Source organism: Pseudophryne corroboree, chromosome 5, assembly GCF_028390025.1.
Source record: "Pseudophryne corroboree isolate aPseCor3 chromosome 5, aPseCor3.hap2, whole genome shotgun sequence".
NCBI classification, from domain to species: domain Eukaryota; kingdom Metazoa; phylum Chordata; class Amphibia; order Anura; family Myobatrachidae; genus Pseudophryne; species Pseudophryne corroboree.
The window spans coordinates 499,878,424-499,897,862 of NC_086448.1; the positions used below are offsets into that span (position 1 = coordinate 499,878,424).

A 19,439-nucleotide genomic window follows, 5' to 3' on the forward strand; every position below is an offset into this window, starting at 1 on the left:
GTATCATATGCAGTGACAGTAGACATGTCAGTAATTGTAGGCAGCTCCTTCAGTCCTGACCAGATGTCAAAAGTTGTTCCTGACTGATCGGCATCACCACCAGCAGGTTGGAGAAATTGAAGGAGGAGATGTTGCCATGTCACGTGCCGCTTGAGCTGACAATTTGTTCAACAGCAGCTCTTTGCATCTCTTCAGTCATTTGTGTCCATCAGAAAGAAAGATACAACATAAAATTTCAACCTAGGATCAAGTACGGTCACCAAAATATAGTTATCTAAATTCAAGAGATTGACGACCCTTGGATCCTGGCATAGCCAATGAAGGGCTTGATCTACAAGTCCGACATGCTTAGCGTACTCACTTCCTTTCAGCTCCTCCTTCAATTTGTCCAGCTTGTTTTCTAAGAATCTAATAAAAGGAATGACCTGACTCAAGCTGGCAGTGTCTGAACTAACTTCACATGTTACAACTTCGAAGAGTTTGAGAACCTTGTACAACATGGAAATTATTTTCCATTGCGATTGACTAAGGTGCATTCCCGCTCCTTTCCCTATGTCATAGGTGGATGTGTAGCTTTGGTTATCCTTTTGCTGCTCCTACATCCGCTGAAGCATAAAGAGGCAGTGCAAATGTAACATTTCTTGCAAATGCTGCAATCTTCTACATGCACTTGCAGAATGGTGAAAATGTCCCGAAATTTTCCGGCCCATGGTCAGCATCTCCTGTACACCCCTGCCATTTTTAAAAACATTGTGCACAACGACATTAATTGTGTAAGCAAAACATGGGATAGCAAAACATAAAATGCCAGCGAAGAGGGGCGAGTGCAACAAAGCCCCTTGTGAGCTCGCTGCACGTGCCATGCTGCGGTCTCGGTGGTGAGCTGTGCTCACCACAGGTTCTATTCCCACTGTCCAGATGTTGAGGGGGCAGGATTTAGTCATTGGTATGGTGACCGGCGGTCACCTGACCACCAGTCACATAACTACATACCGTTCCCAGTATGTATTAATATATAATGTACAGTTAAGATTTTTCATGGAAGAAAAACTACTACATATTGGCTATCTGATAAGTTGGTGGGCTAACCGACTTTGACACATTAAGTCAACTCCATGCTCCGTTTGGATATGTGGCAACCTTAGTGGAGAAGGTCTAAACCGCTTCAGGACAAGCGGACGTAACAAGGAAACATGAAAAGAATTTGGAATTTTAAAAAGTCCAGGCAACTTAAGTCTGTAGGCCACAGGTTTAATTAATTTCTTCTCAATAAGAAATGGGCCAATAAATCATGGAGCAAATTTCATGGTTGGAAGTTTTAAGTCTCAAATACTTGGTGGACAGCCAGACCAGATCTCCTAGCTGCAATTTCGGACAACCCCCACGTCTTTTATCAGCATGGATTTTATAATTCCGGGATGCTTTTTTTCAAAGAAATATGAATGTCCTTCCAAGCTTGTGAGATAACTTGTATTCCAGACGAGACTGCTGACACCACAGAAACTGGCAGAGGACCGAATTCCGGAAACCGTGGACGATAGCCATTATTAGCGAAAAAAGGAGTTGTGTTAAATGTTGTATGATATCGAAGATTGTGCGCAAACTCGGCCCAAGGTAGAAGTTCCACCCAGTTATCTAATAAAGAAGAAATATTTAAACAAATAAAAGTCTCTAATACCTGATTGACCCTTTTCACTTGGCTATTGGATTGTGGATGATAGGCCATTGAGGAATTTAATTTGACGTGCATAGCTGTACATAAGGCCGCCTGAAATTAGCAAGGCACTGGATACCACGATCCGACACGATCCATGCAGCCTAAAGATCTCAGAAAAATAATTTGGGTGAGTTTAGCAGCAGAAGGTAGTCCAGTGAGTGCAATAAAGTGGGCCATTTTAAAAAATCTGTCTACTACCACAAGTACAGTATGGCATTGAACTCTTCTGGTAAATCTGTAATAAAATTCATTGCCATGTGAGTCTATTGACGAACTGGAATAGGAAGAGGTTGATGACCAGCCACTAAAGAATGAGAAGACTTGTGTTGAGCACATGTACAAGATTTAGTAAACTCACAAATGTATTGCTTCATAGCAGACCACCAATAATTTGATTGCAGAAATGTAAAGGTCTTAAAGACCCCAATATGTCGAACAAAATGGGAGGAATAAACCCAGGGTGTGGATCATCAAATCGTCAGTGTCTAGGTCGACAATGTTTAGGTCAACCACTATAGGTTGACAGTCACTAGGTCGACAGAGTTGGAAGGTCGACAGGGTTTCTAGGTCGACACGTGCTATGTCGACAGGTCAAAAGATAGACATGAGGTTTTTGTTTTGTGTTGTTTTCTGCATACAGTGACTGGGAAGCCGAATTAGTGCACCGTGTCCCCTCGCATGGCTCGCTTCGCTCGCCATGCTTCGGGCAAGGTGCCTCGCTCAGCTACCACTTCACTCAGTACAGATTACTGTTCCAATCATTGTCCACGTGGATCGTTAAGTATGAAAAAGTTCAAACATTTTTAAAAAAAACCTCATGTCGACTTTTTGACCTGTCAACCTAGCATATGTCGACCTAGAAACCCTGTCGACCTTCCAACCCTGTCAACCTAGTGACTGTCGACCTATAGTGGTCAACCTAACCATTGTCGACCTAGACAGTGTCGATCTTCAGACCGGATCCCATAAACCCAGGTGAGAAGACGATTCCTTAAATGTTGAGGAATGTGAGACCTCCCTGGAGGTACCAGCAACTTTGTGGCAGCAAAAGCAAGAGGATTCATGATGGGTCTTTCATGAATGTCATCTTCCTCTTCTCTAGATAAAAAAGATAAAGCATCTGCCTTGACAGTTTGGGTCCCTGGGCGTGAATTGAAACAAAAGTTAAAATGAGCAAAGAAAAGAACCCAACAAGTCTGTCTTGGGTTTAAACAGTTAGAATAGGACAAATAAAGCAGGTTCTTGTGATCGGTAAAGATGGTGACTGTATGAAGAGCTCCTTCAACCAGATACCTCCACTCCTCCAAGGCGAGTTTGATGGCAAGAAGCTCCTGATCCCGACAGAATAATTCCATTCAGTTTCAAGAGAATTTCCTTGAAAAGAATCCGCAGGGATGTAACTTCGTAATCCTCAGTATATTGAGAAAGAATGGCTGCAGTCGCCACACTAGAAGCATCAACTTCCAAAAAGAATGGTTTCTCCAATACCAGCTGTGAAAGTATGGGCACAGAAAAAACTCTTGTTTAAGCTGATGAAAAGCAGTGAGTACCTCCTGAGGTCATTTTGCTGGGTTCGCTCCTTTCTTGGTCAAGGTGATAATGGGGGTGGAAACTGTAGAGAAGTTCTTGACAAATTTCCTGTCATAATTGGTGATGCCAAGAAAACGTATAGCTTTTAGAGTCGTAGGAATGACCCACTCCTGAATAGCAGATAGCTTTTCTGGATCCATGCGAAGTTCGGATCCTGAGATTATATATCCAAGAAAAGGAATGCTTGTGACCTCAAAAGTGCATTTGGATAGCTTGCCGTAAACTTTATTCCTACGTAACCATCATAGTACCTCCTTGGCCTGCAGTCGATGACTCTGTAGATCTTGTGAAAAAAACTAAATATTGTCCAAGTATACAACCACATAACGATAGAGGACATCACAGAATATCTTGTTAATTAAATTCTGGAAGACGGGTGGGACGTTACAGTGGCTGAAAGGCATAACTAGGTATTCATAATGGCTGCCCCTGTTGAAGGTGGTTTTCCATTCATTACCTTTAAGGATCCTAATCAAGTTATACGCTCCTCTTTTATCAAGCTATGTGAATATCTTGGCTCTCCGAACCCTGTCAAATAGCTCTGTAATCAAAGGTAACTGATATCTATTTGTAAGAGTAATGTCATTCAGGTTCCGGTAATCTATACAAGGACGTAGGCCACCGTTTTTCCTGAACCCCCGGAACCGACAGGTGATTTAGAAGGCCGAATGAACCCTTTTATTTAAGATCTCTTGCACATAGGGCTTAATTCAGACTTGATCGTAGCCGTGCAAAAATTTGCATGGCTTCGATCAATTACTCAGACATACGGGAGGACGCCCAGCACAGGGCTAGTCCACCCCGCATGTCTGGCTCTGCCCCGCCGCACAGGTAGAAAAGCATCGCACAGCGGCGATGCTTTTGTACTTGACGAGTAGCTCCCTACCAGCGTAGCCCCCCAGCACGGTCCGAGCACGCCTGTGTTGACCTTCCCAGGCCCCTAAAATGGCGACCAAACGCCACTGGCCCGCCCCCTCCCACCCAGCGACCGCCTCTGCCTGTCAATCAGGCAGAGCCGATAGCAGGGCTGAGATGGCCGTCAGCTGTCTGGCATGTTCTGGCGCAGTTCCGACCTGATCGGCTGCTGTGCGAAAACGTACAGCAGCGATCAGGTCTGAATTAGGCCCATAGTCTGACATCACCTGAGTCTCAGGAATGGACAGTGGATAGGTTCGACTCCTGCTAGGTGTTTTCCTAGGGATCAAGTCAACCGGACAGACCCTCAGCCGGAAAGGAGATAATTAATCTGCAGCTTGCTCAGAGCAGACATCTGAAAAATCTTGATTTTTTGCAGGTAATGAGGAAGAAAAAAGAGAAGTCTCACAACACTTACATTCTGTATCCTACAGGTCCCCCGGCAGGAAGGACCCCAGGCTATAATTTTGGAAGTGAACCAATCAATGTGTGGATTGTGAAGACGAAGCCATGGTGAATCCAAAACAACATGATGTTTCTAGGGCAAAATGAAAAAAAAAAACCTGATTGCTCATGATTGGAAGTACCTGTAAAAAGAGATGAAGGTTCAGTAACATGACTAATAGTCCCTTCAGGGATCTGAGTTCCATTAACTGCTGTGAGAATGATTGGATGCTGATTTGGTTGCTGAAGACTCTTGAGAAGTAACTCTAGGAATTGAACCAAAGATGAAGAAATTACGTTACCAGCAGCCCCTGATTCAATGAGAGCAGGAATTTGATAAGACTGTTTAGTACCCTTGAGGTTCACAGTAATTAGTCTGTTCTAGAGGATGACTATTGACCGCTCCCAACCTGACCCCTCCCTTACAGGTCAGTGAGCCTAGTTTCCCGAATAGCTAGTACAATTCCATAGGAAATGCACAGCTGATCCGTAATATAGAGAAAGCTTTTCCTGACATCTGCATTGATGTTCTTCAGGGGTGAGTTGAGACCATCCCAACTGCATTAGTTCCTCTGTAGGAGAGGACTTGGGGCAGAAGGTGGGAGCAAACTGAGTTCTGGAACGATCACCCTGACTACGTTCTAGCCCACGCTCACGCAGGCGTAGATCAGTCTTGATACATAAAGAGATTGGGGCTTCCAGGGTGTCAGGCAAATCTTTAGTCGCTAGCTCATCCTTTATATGCTCTGATAAACCTTTGAGGAAGGTGGCTTACAAGGCATCATTATTCCAACATAGTTCATAGGCAATAGTTTGAAATTGAATTACATAATGTCCCATCAGGCAAGAGCCTTGCTTAACATGGAGTAGGTCTACTGAAGCTGCCACTGGTCTGCCTTGCTCATCAAAAATGTGTTTGAAAGAAGAAATAAATTATGAATAGTCCAAGATAATGGGATCAGAACGCTCCCACAGGAGAGACACCCACTCAAGAGCTGAACCTTCCAGGAGGGACATTAAATATGCAACCTTGGACCTCTGTGTGGAAAAGTTCTGTGGAAGTAACTCGAAATTCACTTCGCTCTGGTTAATAAAACTACAACAATTATTTGGGTTACCATTATAACAACTTGGAGTAAGTAGTTGTAACCAAGGATTAGTGCTCGTAGCAGACATGGATGCTGGTGCCGAGGAAGTTGAGGAGGAGACAGGAGTGGCAACTGGTGTTGTTAATGCAGACTGTATCCTGTCTAGGCAGACTGATAGTTCCTGTAAATACTGAATCACTTGGTGATGAGCAGCCTCTTGTGCATCCACTCAAGTTGCTAATTCTTGTAGTTCCGCTACCTCTGGTTTTGGGGCTGGACTGGGATCTATGGTATGGCCTGTGCAAACTGATATGGTTTTATGCACAATGTTACTTGCTTCAGGTGATGACTGGTGTCCAACGGTTGCGGCTCGGGCCTGGAAATGAGAAGGCTTAATATAACTCTTTGCATGGGAATTGGGTAGCAGTGAGAATTGCCTTTGGTATGTAGTGGACCACTAATTGGTACTATGCCAGACTGGTTACCGGCTGAAGAATAAAGCTGGACAGGACTGGTTACCAGCTGAAGAATAAATCTTGACCGGGCTGGTTACCGGCTGAAGAATAAAGCTGGAATGGACTGGTTATCAGCTGAAGAGTAAACCTGGACAGGACTGGTTACCAACTAAAGAATAAAGCTGGACTGGACTGGTTACCGACTGAAGAATAAAGCTGGACCAGTCTGGTTACCCGTTGAAGGGTTAAAGCTGGACTGGTCTGGTTACTGGCTGAAGGGATAAAGCTTGAGTGGACTGGTTACTTGCTGAAGGGTTAAAGCTGAACCAGACTGGTTACCAGCTGAAGGCTTAAAGCTGGAGCAGACTGGTACCGGCTGAAGGTTAAAGCTGGATCAGACTGGTTACCGGCTGAAGAGTTAACTGGACCTGGTAGAGCTGAACAAGAGACAACATGCAGGTTAACTTGTCACACTAACAATGTAACTAATTGCACAGGCCCTGATAGGAGAGGATAGTCTCTCATTGTCCTCTGCCTTCATGTGACCAGAGGAAAGATGACATCGCCCATGCAGGAGATAGAGGGGACGCCAGCCTAACACTACCAGACTCCAGACAGCATGGACCATGTAGGGAGATCACCACAGGCTGCCAGAAGCTGGAGCTCTGCTTTCACAGGACCCAATGGTTCCCCGCCAGCCCTGCAGTGTCAGTGGTAAGCGATTCAGACGCCGGCACTGGCCACGCGTGCTGACAACATGTATGAGTATGAAATAAAATATATTACTGTGGTACCAAATTCATCCACAGTGTCGCACAATCTGTGTATGAGTACGAAATAAAATATATTACTGTGGTACCATCTTCACCCACAGTGTCACACAATACGTGTATGAGTACGAATTAAAGTATATTACTGTGGTACCACCTTCACCCACAGTGTTGCACAATATGTGTATATGTACGAAATAATACAGTGTCACAGTACTTATGAAAAAAAATTGTATAGTACACTGGGGAACAGCACAAAAAATATATATATATATATTAGTCAGATTGCTTAGATTTTAAGCATGGATCTCTCCGTGAGTACCCCCCTTAAAGGAAGTTTCATAGATTGCTTTAATAAGATTGTGAGCGAAGAATTAGAGGAGATAACCACAGTCCCTAAAAGATTACCTAGGTTCAATTTAACTATGAAAGAATATGGTGAGCTTAAAAGCCTTCAGGAAGATAAAAGCCTGATTATAAAAACTGCTGATAAGGGGGGTAGTACAGTGTTAATGGATAAAGAGGCATATATGGGAGAAATATACAAACAACTAAATAGTGGGAAAACATATAAAAAATTTAAAACAGACCCTACTGAAAGGGTATTAAAAGGATTATTAGATCTTACTACGCCAGCAGTAGAAAAAGGAGTTCTAACACAGAAGGAATCTGATTTCATTAATATCAAAACTCCTTATATACCCATGATTTATGTTCTACTTAAATTACATAAGGATCCGTTACAATTTACAATTTAAAGATTTTTTGTAATGCCCTCAATCATAAAGATTATAATATTGTTTTAACATTTCAGACTAGTAGGCGTGAGATTACTTTTTTAGATTTATGTATCTACAGAATAAATGGGGAAGTTCAGACTAAGAACTACCGTAAACCAGATTGTTATAGATAGCTTGCACCATGACAGTTGGCTCAATGGGATCCCTTTTGGTCAATTTAGTCGCATTAAGAGGAATTGTTCGGAACCAGAGGTATGTAGAGAACTTATCAATGAGACTAAAACCAGATTCATAGAGAAAGGCTATATATTAGATGATTTAGATAAAGCGGAGAATCGTCTGGAAAAAGCAGAGAGATCTGAATTGTTAAAAATCAGAACCAATACCCCTGGATGAATTTATGTGGGCCTTCACCAGCATGTATAGTTCAAATTCTAAAGAGAAGGAAAAGTGTATTAGGAAAAATTGGCCCATACTTTTGAAGGACTCTGTGATTGGGAAAGAGCTTCCGGCAAAACCTACCTTCATTTATAGAAGAGCTCCTAATTTAAAAAAAACAAATTAGTGCGAAGTAGTATTGAAGAAGAAAAACAAACTAGTTTGAGGATTCAAGGTTTCCATCGATGTGGGCTTTGCCTTATGTGTAGAACAACCAAAAATAATCCATCTAAAATAAAATAATTCTCTGTGAATGGAAAAACATACCCTATTAGAGATTTCATTACCTGTTGTTCCAAGAATGTCATATATGCAATACAGTGTACATATAAGTTGGTTTATATAGGTAAAACCACAAGAAGCCTAAAAACTCGGTTGGCCGAACACGTGTACAATGTAAAAAAGGGTCTTGAGTCTCATTCCTTTTCTTCACATTTTAACGAAAAACACAATTCTAAAGAATGTTTTATTAAAACCTTTTGGGACATTCAACTGATACAGTTTAATTGGAGAACAAGGGATTTAGATGTACAGTAAGACTCTCTAAGGCGGAAATTAAATGGATTTGTCAGTTAAAAACACTTGTCCTTAAAGGTTTAAATGGGGAATTTGAGCTCAAACATTTTTTATAAACTTTTTATATTTTACTTGTTGTATAATATAACAATTTTTATTCTTTTGTGTGCTTATTTTGAGATATCCTGTGATACTGGATTGCCTCTAATTCTGGCCCCCCCTTAGCGAAAGTTCCCATGGTGATATGTAACTATACCGCTGTCCAATTGGATTGTTTTTCCAGAAGAGATAAACACGATGGAAAGCATTGGTTCTAAGGAAGTGACGTGATGGGGCTTCCTACTTTACTTCCGGAACTTTATAATGCGGTGGAACGCAAGACGTCACTTCCATTTTTACCGGAAGTAATGCAGCATTTTGATTTCTATTGCGGATTCTCTGTATGGACACGTAGGTTTGCAAATTTGGCCCCCAGGAACACAGGAAGCGGGGGAGGCACTATGCCTAATAGGCTTATTAACCTTAGTATAAATATGGGAAATGTTTGCTTGTACCACCATGCTTCTGACGAAGGACCTTGATACGCTTTAAGCAGGTGGTCTCTCAGTTGTACTCCAGGGGATTTGAATCAGACACTCCCTCTTTTTAGCATCCAAGGACAAAGATATGGGGCCTAATTCAGATTTGATCGCAGCAGCAAATTTGTTAGCAGTTGGGCAAAACCATATGTACTGCAGTGGGGGCAGATATAACATGTGCAGAGAAAGTTAGATTTGGGTGTGGTATGTTCAAACTGAAATCTAAATTGCAGTGTAAAAATAAAGCAGCCAGTATTTACCCTGCACAGAAACAAAATAACCCACCCAAATCTAACTCTCTCTGCAAATGTTATACTGTATCTGCCCCCTGCAGTGTACATGGTTTTGCTAACAAATTTGCTGCTGTGATCAACTCTGAATTACCCCCATGGACCAATGTGCTTCATGGGCTAACAGATTTTGGCTGTTATCTTCGTGAGAGCTACCCGTATGGAGGTTTTTATATGTGATTGTTGATTTATATGAAATTGGAGGAAGACGTCTTAAGAATTATCATTCATATTGGAGGATGATGAGCAAGTGTTATATTTATCAAATGTGAGTGGGACTTTTATAAGAAGATCCCTAATCCAGTTAATAAATGGTGTTGTACTAAGTCTTTTTTAATACTTTGGAGCTGATGAGGCAGGTCTTAACGTTATTTGTGCAAGCTGAAACTTTGACAATCTAATTTTTACCCCAATTGGCAACTTTTTAGACGTTCCCCTCAAAGAAATTCAGACATCGATTTCATGCGACCACCCTACTGCAATCCCATAAAAGGCTGCAATGGTTCCGGTGTCTTACTTCCTGCAGCCATGCTATGCGACCATAGGGATATTCGGAACATTGATAGTCAACTAATCTGCGACATATGCTGCATTTTTGTATGCAGCTGCAGTGAGTTGCAAAACCTCAGGTAGGTGTCTCACTACAAATCCAGACGGCAGTGACATTGGTATATTTTTGCACAGTCCCCGTGTACAAATTCGCAGCTACGAATGCATTTGCATACAACTCCGAATCAGGCAATCCATGCAGAAATAAAGGAGTCCATATTTAGTCCAGACATTGCTCTATATAAGATGATGCCTGGGCATGTACTTCTTCAGTCAAAAGATTGATTCTGAAGCTCTTCATTTTGCCATTAGTGAACCACGCATGTTTCATATGAAAATAAATGTGGCATTAATTGAGCAAACCTCTGTACAGGCAACGAGCACCACTGACCTATGAAGGCAAATTAATATTAATATGGTAGCAGTAAAAAGTTTCCTGTAAATTACAGTAGTTAATCGTCACCTGTTCTGGACACTTTACTCGGGAAGTAGGCGGTTGCGTACAAGTGGCAGGAGGATCTAGGAGACCAAGCTTTGGTGCTTATTATGGAACATCAACTTAATGTTTTTAGATATGTGGGTCATTTCAGTCCACCCCACAATGACTGCCTTTGAATTTTGCCAGAGATGACTCCTTGCTTGACTTGGAGACAAGCTATTAGTGTGAGGGCTAGCAACAGGAGTTTTGAGGAGATTAATAAAAAAAAAATTACAGAAGTACAATAGTTCTTGGATGGATTAGTGCTAAAGAATTCTCATCCAAGTGGGGTATTCACTCCTCTAAATTGAGCCCTTAACATCAAATGGTAGGTGCTAGGGCATGACATACCTAACCCTCTGGCTTATGATGTCACATTGGGGCCAAGAATTCACTTACCGGATCCGGCAACGCTGTTGTTCTGGTGTCACAGCAGGTCCATCACGGGTGGGTGGTCGGAGGCACCCACTGTGATGAGGTGTTCTGGCTGGCTGCATTCTCCCTCTTGCTCCAATTGCCTCAGTCCTGCCACCAGCAGCTGACAGGCAGTCGTGGCTCCCACTCTGTTTATAATTTAAAGGGCCAGTAGAGCCAAAACCTAAAATCCTGGTTGGTGCAATGGTGCCAATTTCAAGTTACCACCCTATAAAGGAATTCTCTGGGCACTATCCAATGCCAGTGTATAGGCTCCTATACCTTACTCCAGCATCTAACCTTGTGCTTCCTAGTACTTTCCCAGCATTATTTACGTTACCTGATTCCTTGTCCTCCTGTGTATTGATTCCTGACTGATCCCTGCCTGGTCCCTTCCTGTTTCCTACCTGTTCCTGAACCCAAGGTTCTCATCCTGTCCGAACCCAATTTGAATTATCAGTCCCTACTAAAGTGCATACCATCCCCATACTTAGAAACTCAGACAGAGGAATGTAACCTTGTGTGTCAGGCGCAATGAAGCCCAAACCTCCTTGTGAGTATCCCTGGTGAAAACCACTGGCACATTAGACTCCGTGCTTCTGCTCTGGGTCTCAGCCAATCCTAAATTATGGGTCAGTAGCCTTCATCCATCTGTGAGTTGCGACATCTGGGCTGGGCATGAGGTCTCTGGCTTTGTGCTATGTCATTTGGGCACAGCATCTATGATCACTGCTGCACTGACTTGCCCGATAAGCACTGCATCTTAAAATTTTAAACAAAACTGCGACTTTTTTCTTCCCATAATATTGTTAAGTTCAAGGGAAAGACCAAATGGGGTTGGTTTTGGCTTAAAGTGGCAATGTGCATACGCATTCTTCTTGGGTGGTTTCTTATTTCCCAACCAAAAATAACAGTACACTTCTGTATAAAGTTGCGTGTACTATATAAAAATAATTTTCAATGAGAAATTTTGAGAGTCAGCTTTAAGTCTAGACAGTAAGTGCCTAATTCAGTCCTGATCGCTCCTCTGTGTTTTTGCAGAGGTCTGCAATCAGATAACCGCCGCCCACAGAGAGTGAAAACCCGTCCTGTGCAAGTGTGCGAATGCATGTGTACGCCACGCGAAAACTGCCAGACAGCGGGCATCTGCAAATCCGTTCGCAACTCACTCACCATCAAATGATTTTGCCATTCTGTGCAGTCTGTGCTTAGCCCAGGACTTACTCCTACTGTGCTAAAGAAACAGGCTGAAAATGCTTGGGAACGCCTGCGTTTTTCCTGACACTATATGGAAAATGTGGTCTTAAGAAAGAGCAAAAGACAAAAGCAGCTATATGCCTTTTCCAGGGCACACTTAGACAAAATATAAGAAAGTGATGAATTATGAAAATATGAGTATATTAATACTTAACTTTTATTGAGATATACTTGATAAAAGGGAGAAAGCGAATATAGATAATTGCTACAAATTTTGGGCGATAAAAGTTAGAAAGGCGAAAATATGTTTACTCCCTTAGTGATCCAAAAATTACTCCAATTTTGGATTGAAAAAATCTCTCTGTGGGAGTAAACCTGCTCCATTGGGTTCAGCTATCCCATGTCAGAATATCAGAATTAGATATTAGTGAAAATTCAATGTCTGGGACTGCACAGAGAACTGGAAAGACTCAAATGATGTGAGAGTAAAATACCTACGGTACATAGTATTCCCTGGTGGTCTCCCAACCGGGTACTGACCAGGCCCTGCAGTGTATGGCTTCCAAGATCAGACGAGATTGGGCATACTCAGTGCGGTTTGACCGTAGGTGAGTAAATCTCCAGCATGTGCAATCATTTCCAGTGTGCGGTTATTCCAGGCAGATTTTATGGATATGATAGTCTGACAGGGAGTAAACCCCTGAATGAAATATAAATGATTCTGTGCAATGAAAAACCACACCGTATTCTAATGGGTGTTTGTTGCCCCCATATGAAACTCTTATTTATATCACATTTGTGCAAAGAGCAAAAAATATATTCTCTTAAAGCATATACTGAATGTTCCGGTGACTGGATATTAAACAATCATATTTTTCTAATGGTTGTGATACTGAATAAGAAAAAGAAAAAAAGAGACCAATCATATAAATATGATAATTCAACAGGGATTGATCCCCTGAGCTGGATATGTATAATAAGCAAAAAACAACAACAATGTTATACAAATGCTGAATGTTCCTATGGCCAGATATCACATAATATTAATACTAGGCATTCAGATTGCATAGGGGGAGGCCGTTTTTCCAAATAAGCAAATAGTGTTTGTTGCACTGAGAATCATAATATAAAGAAAAATGAAAAAAATTGGAAAGAAAGGGGAGAACAGACACCCTTGAGCTGGGCACCTCAGGTATTCACAGCTAATGCAGTTAATAGATCTACATAAAGGATAAATGCTACCTCCCACTGTGCCCCTGAATTGTTTGGATACAGTGGAGGAATAGTTAGGCTGTGCCTGTATAGGAGTCCCCCCTGGTGGAAGTTGAAAAGAGAGTGCCTCACTGAAGTGTCCCGCAGTTGTAGGTAGAGGTTTCCAGCCAGGGAGAGGGTGTGCTGAACTTGGAGCTGTGGGGCCGATGTCCGCGGTCCAAGCGACCGGAAGTTCGGACACCAGGACCGGAAGTTACGTACGTTTCGCTCTGGGAGCTTAATCACCTGATCGCCTGCTCCCAGAGCTCACAGCCACCTTACTTAAACTGAGGACCAGCCTACCAGACACAGAGGTGTGTGTGGAGGCGTGTGTGAAAGCGGACCAGCTGGGACTGACGTCATGATGTAAACTTTCTCCTGCTTTGTTTATACAGACATATGCAGGGGATGTTTAGAGAGGAAGTTAATTTAGGTTAGAAGTGTTTATAAATACATGTCATTTGTGAACTTTAGTTTTAAAAAAATTGTAAAAAGCGCTTGGAGAAACATAAAATAAATAGGGGTATAAGTAAATAATGATCATAATGAGGAACTGCTGGGATAGTGCTAAAATCCATTTAAATATGGAAAAAGGGGGTTTATAAAAAAAAGGGGGGGGCTCACAAAAATGATTTTTAAACACAAATAATTTTTTTTGACACTCCCTGAAAATGGCCAGTTACCACCCACAAACGCCCGCTTTCTGTCAATCCCTTTGCGTACGCCTAGTGATCAAAACTTTTTCACCATTCTGTTGCTTTTTGGGCTTGTGCATGCGCAGTCATTCGGTAATCGGCCACTGTGAGATTTTGCACAACAGTGATCAGGTCTGAATTAGGCCCTAAGTTAGAGCATCACTAGTATGTTTTTACCAACTATACCTTTGCTATCAGCACAGTAACATCAACCAAAGCTCAAAATGTCCCATTTAGAACGTATCTTTCCTCAGCCAGAGTACCCACATCCCCTTATATCTCCCTCAACAGGAAACAGTGTCACACTTCAATCCAACCTATGCTTTATTCCTTACATTCAGTCTCCCTTCTAGTTTAGTAGCCTCCACCACAGAAATAATGACATAATACAAACTCGTTCTACCAAAACAATTATCTTCTTCCTCATAATTTTCTTCTTTGATAACTGCATCCTCCTCTTATCTGGCATTCCCCTAACTCTTTTATGCGTGCTACAGCAGCAGACTGTTCTTCTTCACTTGCCTCCCCTCATCGGCAGCAGCACTCTGTAAATCCCTACGGTGGCTTTATGTGTCCCCCCCCCCCCCCCCCGGAATCCAATTCATATTACCCACCCTTACTTAAAAGCCCTCAGCAACACCAACCCTTCATATATTTCACATCTCCTCCCGAAATAGCATCCCTCTTGTCCCAGGTGCACTGTACCACTGACCTGCGTCTCTCCTTGTCTCTCCATTATTATATTTACATTTTCTAGATTAATGTTTTTATACTATCAAATAAATGACGGCTACATGTGAGAATAACAAATTGTTTTGCTATTTCCTGTACATTTTTAAATCTGCAGATATGTATTTACATCACTAAATAATTGTCTTGTATTATCAGCCACATGAATTAATCATCCTGGGCATGAATACTCCTAATCCTAAATTTTAGATGATACATTGAGGTCCATTAGTGGTTACCCGGCAAATGCCATTAATTTGATTGGGAGTTACAGATAGAACAGACACTTTGACATTAATGGACCTTGATGAATCACATCCATATTTCGCAAGCTTTACACATCCATCCGTTAAGATAATGCTGCAAAGTCTTTGCCAAGCTAATGAACATTAACTTGCAAAAACAGTAAATATTACAGTTCTAAATATAGCAAAGAAGCTTTTGCCCTTGAAATGCAGAGAATTGTCAAGTAATTTAAAGCTTGTGACAGCATGTGTTTGATGAGTTAGAGCCCAGGGACTCCTTTTCTTATTTAATTGGACCATTCAGTACAGAGTAAGCACAAACTTATCATGCTGGGCAGCTGTCTTTGTAGTAATAATGAGCTTTCTATAGTCACTACTGAGTACCTATCAGACCTCCCTTAACTTTTCTCTTCTATGCATGTCCAAGTATTGTCAAGTGATGATTCTGTGTTCTACGTTTCATAAAAACAAATTTGTTTTCTGACAATGGTATGACATTTCTTAACATGTCTACTTTAATTCAAAAAACAGAAAAGTAGCTTTATGCTGTAATGATCAGTATTAATGAGACATGAATGTAGTGAAAGCTCTGGGAGCATTAGTAGACCTGTTAGAATGAGTGACCTATGTCAAACAGACCAACATTACCGTGTTTTTGCTGGTGAATATCAGGTACGTTTATGAAGCATGCATTACTATTAACCAGAGGAGGATGTTCTGAGAGCAGAGCAACAATATATTTTCCAGATACTGTAGAAACCTGGAAGTCTTCTTCATGTGGCATATGTGCCAACTTCTAAACAACACCTTTTGGATGGGGTAACCATGTCCAAGGTGTAATGTAGAGGGGTTTTTTCCATCCAGGATTAGCAACCCTCCAGACTCTGGACAGAGTTTATGATTATCAGACTGGTCTAGGTGACAGGTTAGTTTGCAGTTCCAGGTTAGTGCAGGAGGTTTCCAGACACTTCTCATCCGGGTTTATTGACCCTCTTCTCATTACTGAACTGTCCGGGTGGTAAGCCTATTTGTGAGGCATGAGGAATCCTTCCTGGAGATATGTTTTTGTTTTCTACAAAATATTGTAACATTTCAAAATCAGATCCCTTAGGATTCTTTCAAATAATTTCTATAGAATCAACCAAAGTGGGAGCTACAGGTCTATAATTTCCTGTTTCTAGAAAATGGGTACTAATCTTGTATGATGGAGTCCATGAGTAAAATAAATAGATGTCTATTTTTAAAAAAATCTTTTTGCCTTTATAAATAAAATTGCTGCTTTAAATACCGCAGCAAACGTGTCAAAACATGGTCACTTTAGAAAAATAAGACCCTGTAAATTTATGTGAATACATAAAACACTATATAAAATAGAAACAAAAACATGCAAATCCTGGAGTATAATGAGATGAGATCTGGAATATTGTTCAAATCAACACAGTTGGTCTCACAGTTGCTATTGCTATTTCAGGGGTTGTCAAAATACAGACTGTGTGCCACATGCGCAATTTGGTCCGGTCTGTCACTTCTATGATCTAAGACACAGCATGCAACTTAAGCAGGAGTAGTGGGATGCATGCCATTGCGCTGACAGGATGAATGGTGCGTCATGTAACCTCAACCACAATGCGCATGAGGAGATCATATGACAATCTGACTCAGAGTCAGCATGCTCCAGTCTAGACAGGGCTGGAGGAAGAAAGTATATGCTGTTTTACATCTCTCCACAGGCTCCAGTGGCAAAGGAAAATGGGTAGGGGGATTCTGATGGGCATATTTGGATAATAAAGGGCATGTTGAGGAGTTTGCTATCATTTCAGTCAGCATGAAAAGGAGTTTGTTGTCACTTAAGGAACATTTTGAGGAGCCTGCTGGCATTAAACTAACATTTTGAGGAAGAGGATGCCATTTAAGCGTCATTTGGAGGGGATTATGCCATATAAGGGGCTTGTGGAGGTGACTGATGCCATATTAGGGGCACATGGAAGGGGCTGATGTCATATTAGAGGCATGTGGAGGGGGCTAATTCCATATTAGGGGCATGAGGAGGGGCCTGATGCCATATCAGGGGCTTGTTGAGGGGCTGATGCCATGTAAGGGGCATGTGGAGGGGGATGATGTCATATTAGGAGCATGTGGAGGGATCTGATGCCACATTAGGCACATGTGGAGGGCTGATGCCATATAAGGGGCATGTGGAGTGGACTGATGCCATATTAGGGGTTAAAGCTATACAAGGGGCATGTGGAGGGGGATGATGCCATATTTGGGGCATTTGGAGGGGCTAATACCATATAAGAGGCATGTGGAGGGGACTGATATCCTATTGGGGCATTTAGAGGTGGCTGATGCCATTTTAAGGGCTTGTGGGGGTAGTTGATGCCATATAAGCGGCATGTGGAGGGGCTAATGTGATATAAGGAACAAGTGGAGGGGCTGATCTCATATAAGAGGTATATGGAGGTGGCTGATGCCATATTAGGGTCATGTGGAGGGGGCTGATGCTATATAAGGGATATAGAGTATTTACATATCTCTGCTATTGACTGCACTTTTGGACCACTTTTGTATTGTTTCAAAAACATGAAAAAAATGATCACATCCGAATGGGCCATTTTGGGATTTCTTCCTGCTCATCCCTGTATCACCCCTGGTGGCAGGTGGTTACTGATGTCTGTTGGCACTGTGGCTCATAAGGCCATTCTCCAAACATGGGATCATCCTACTTCTCCCTCCCTAGTGTTGTTTAAGGCCAAGCTCTTTTCTCTCTTCCATATGAACTATGGTGGAAGTGATTCTCAACAAAGAATCCAAAACAGCATAGTTTTTCAACATGGGAGAGCAATATGGATACCCTATCCACTGAGATAAAAAGCCAAATTCACATAGGTTTACTTCATACCTCCTAGTACCTCTGATGCTAGGTGGCCAGTGAACTTCCTATTCTGCCTTGATCAGCTTGGTGTGGTAGCTCTTTGATATTTTGTGGGGGGGACCTCCCTAGAGTCGGAGGGGGATGAGATGAGATATTATGCATTCTGTTTTCTGACATACTGTAACCTTCATTTTTTCTGTATTTTGTTTAATGTTTTGTCTGTCACAATATCCAGCCTGTCCTCAGATACCACAATTTAAGACAACTGGCTCATGATGTGTGTGCACTCTGGTCACTTAGGATAAATCCAAAATTCCTCTGCCACCACCAAAGAAAATAGGATTTTAATTACCTACTGGTAAATCCTTTTCTCGCAGTCCGTAGGGGATACTGGTATCCATTTAGTACCATGGGGTATAGACGGGTCCATTAGGAGCCTTGGGCACTTTAAGAAATTAATAGTGTGTGCTGGCTCCTCCCCCTATGCCCCTCCTACCAGACTCAGTCTAGAAACTGTGCCCAAGGAGACGGACATACTTTGAGAGAAGGATTTAAAAGGACACTGGTGAGATTCAAACCAGCACACACAAACAACAGGAAAGCCATGCTAACCAAACTTGAACAGGAACAGCAACAGCTGAACCAACAACAATACTTAACCAAGTAACAGTGCAGGAAAACACGAAGCACTGGGCGGGCGCCCAGTATCCTCTACGGACTGCGAGAAAAGGATTTACCAGTAGGTAATCAAAATTCTATTTTCTCTTACGTCCTAGAGGATACTGGGGTCCATTTAGTACCATGGGGATGTACCAAAGCTCCCAAATTGGGTGGGAGAGTGCTGATGGTCTTGCAGAACTGAATGACCAAACTGAAGGTCCTCAGAGGCCAAAGTATCGAACTTCTAGAACTTAGCAAACGTGTTCAAACCTGATCAAGCAGCTGCTCGACATAGCTGTAAAGTCGAGACACCCTGGGCAGCCGCCCAGGAAGAACCCACTGACCTAGTAGAGTGGGCCTGTACAGATCTTGGAACCGGCAAACCTGCCATAGAATAAGCATGCTGGATAGTAAGCCTGATCCAGCGAGCAATGGACTGCTTTGAAACAGGACACCCAATTTTATTGGGATCATAGAGAACAAACAGCGAGTCCGATTTCCTGTGACGAGCTGTCCACTTCACATAGATCTTCAAAGCCTGCACAACATCCAAGGACTTTGAAGTAGCAGAGGTGTCGGTAACCACTGGAACCACAATAGGTTGTTTAATATGAAATGCAGACACCACCTTAGGAAGAAATTGCTGACGAGTTCTGAGTTCAGCTCTATCTTCATGAAAAATCAAATAGGGGCTTTTGTGAGATAACACCCCCAGCTCCGACACACATCTTGCTGAAGCTAAGGCCAACAGTGTGAAGGTCTTCCACGTAAGAAACTATACGCCAACCTCCTGTAAAGGCTCAAA

The 19,439-nt window shown here is 42.2% G+C and overlaps 1 pseudogene; it reads right to left on the reverse strand.

Moving 5' to 3' along the window:
• Window positions 1-12,670: 12,670 nt before the first annotated feature.
• Window positions 12,671-12,789, reverse strand: LOC134930414 (5S ribosomal RNA; annotated as a pseudogene).
• Window positions 12,790-19,439: the final 6,650 nt, after the last annotated feature.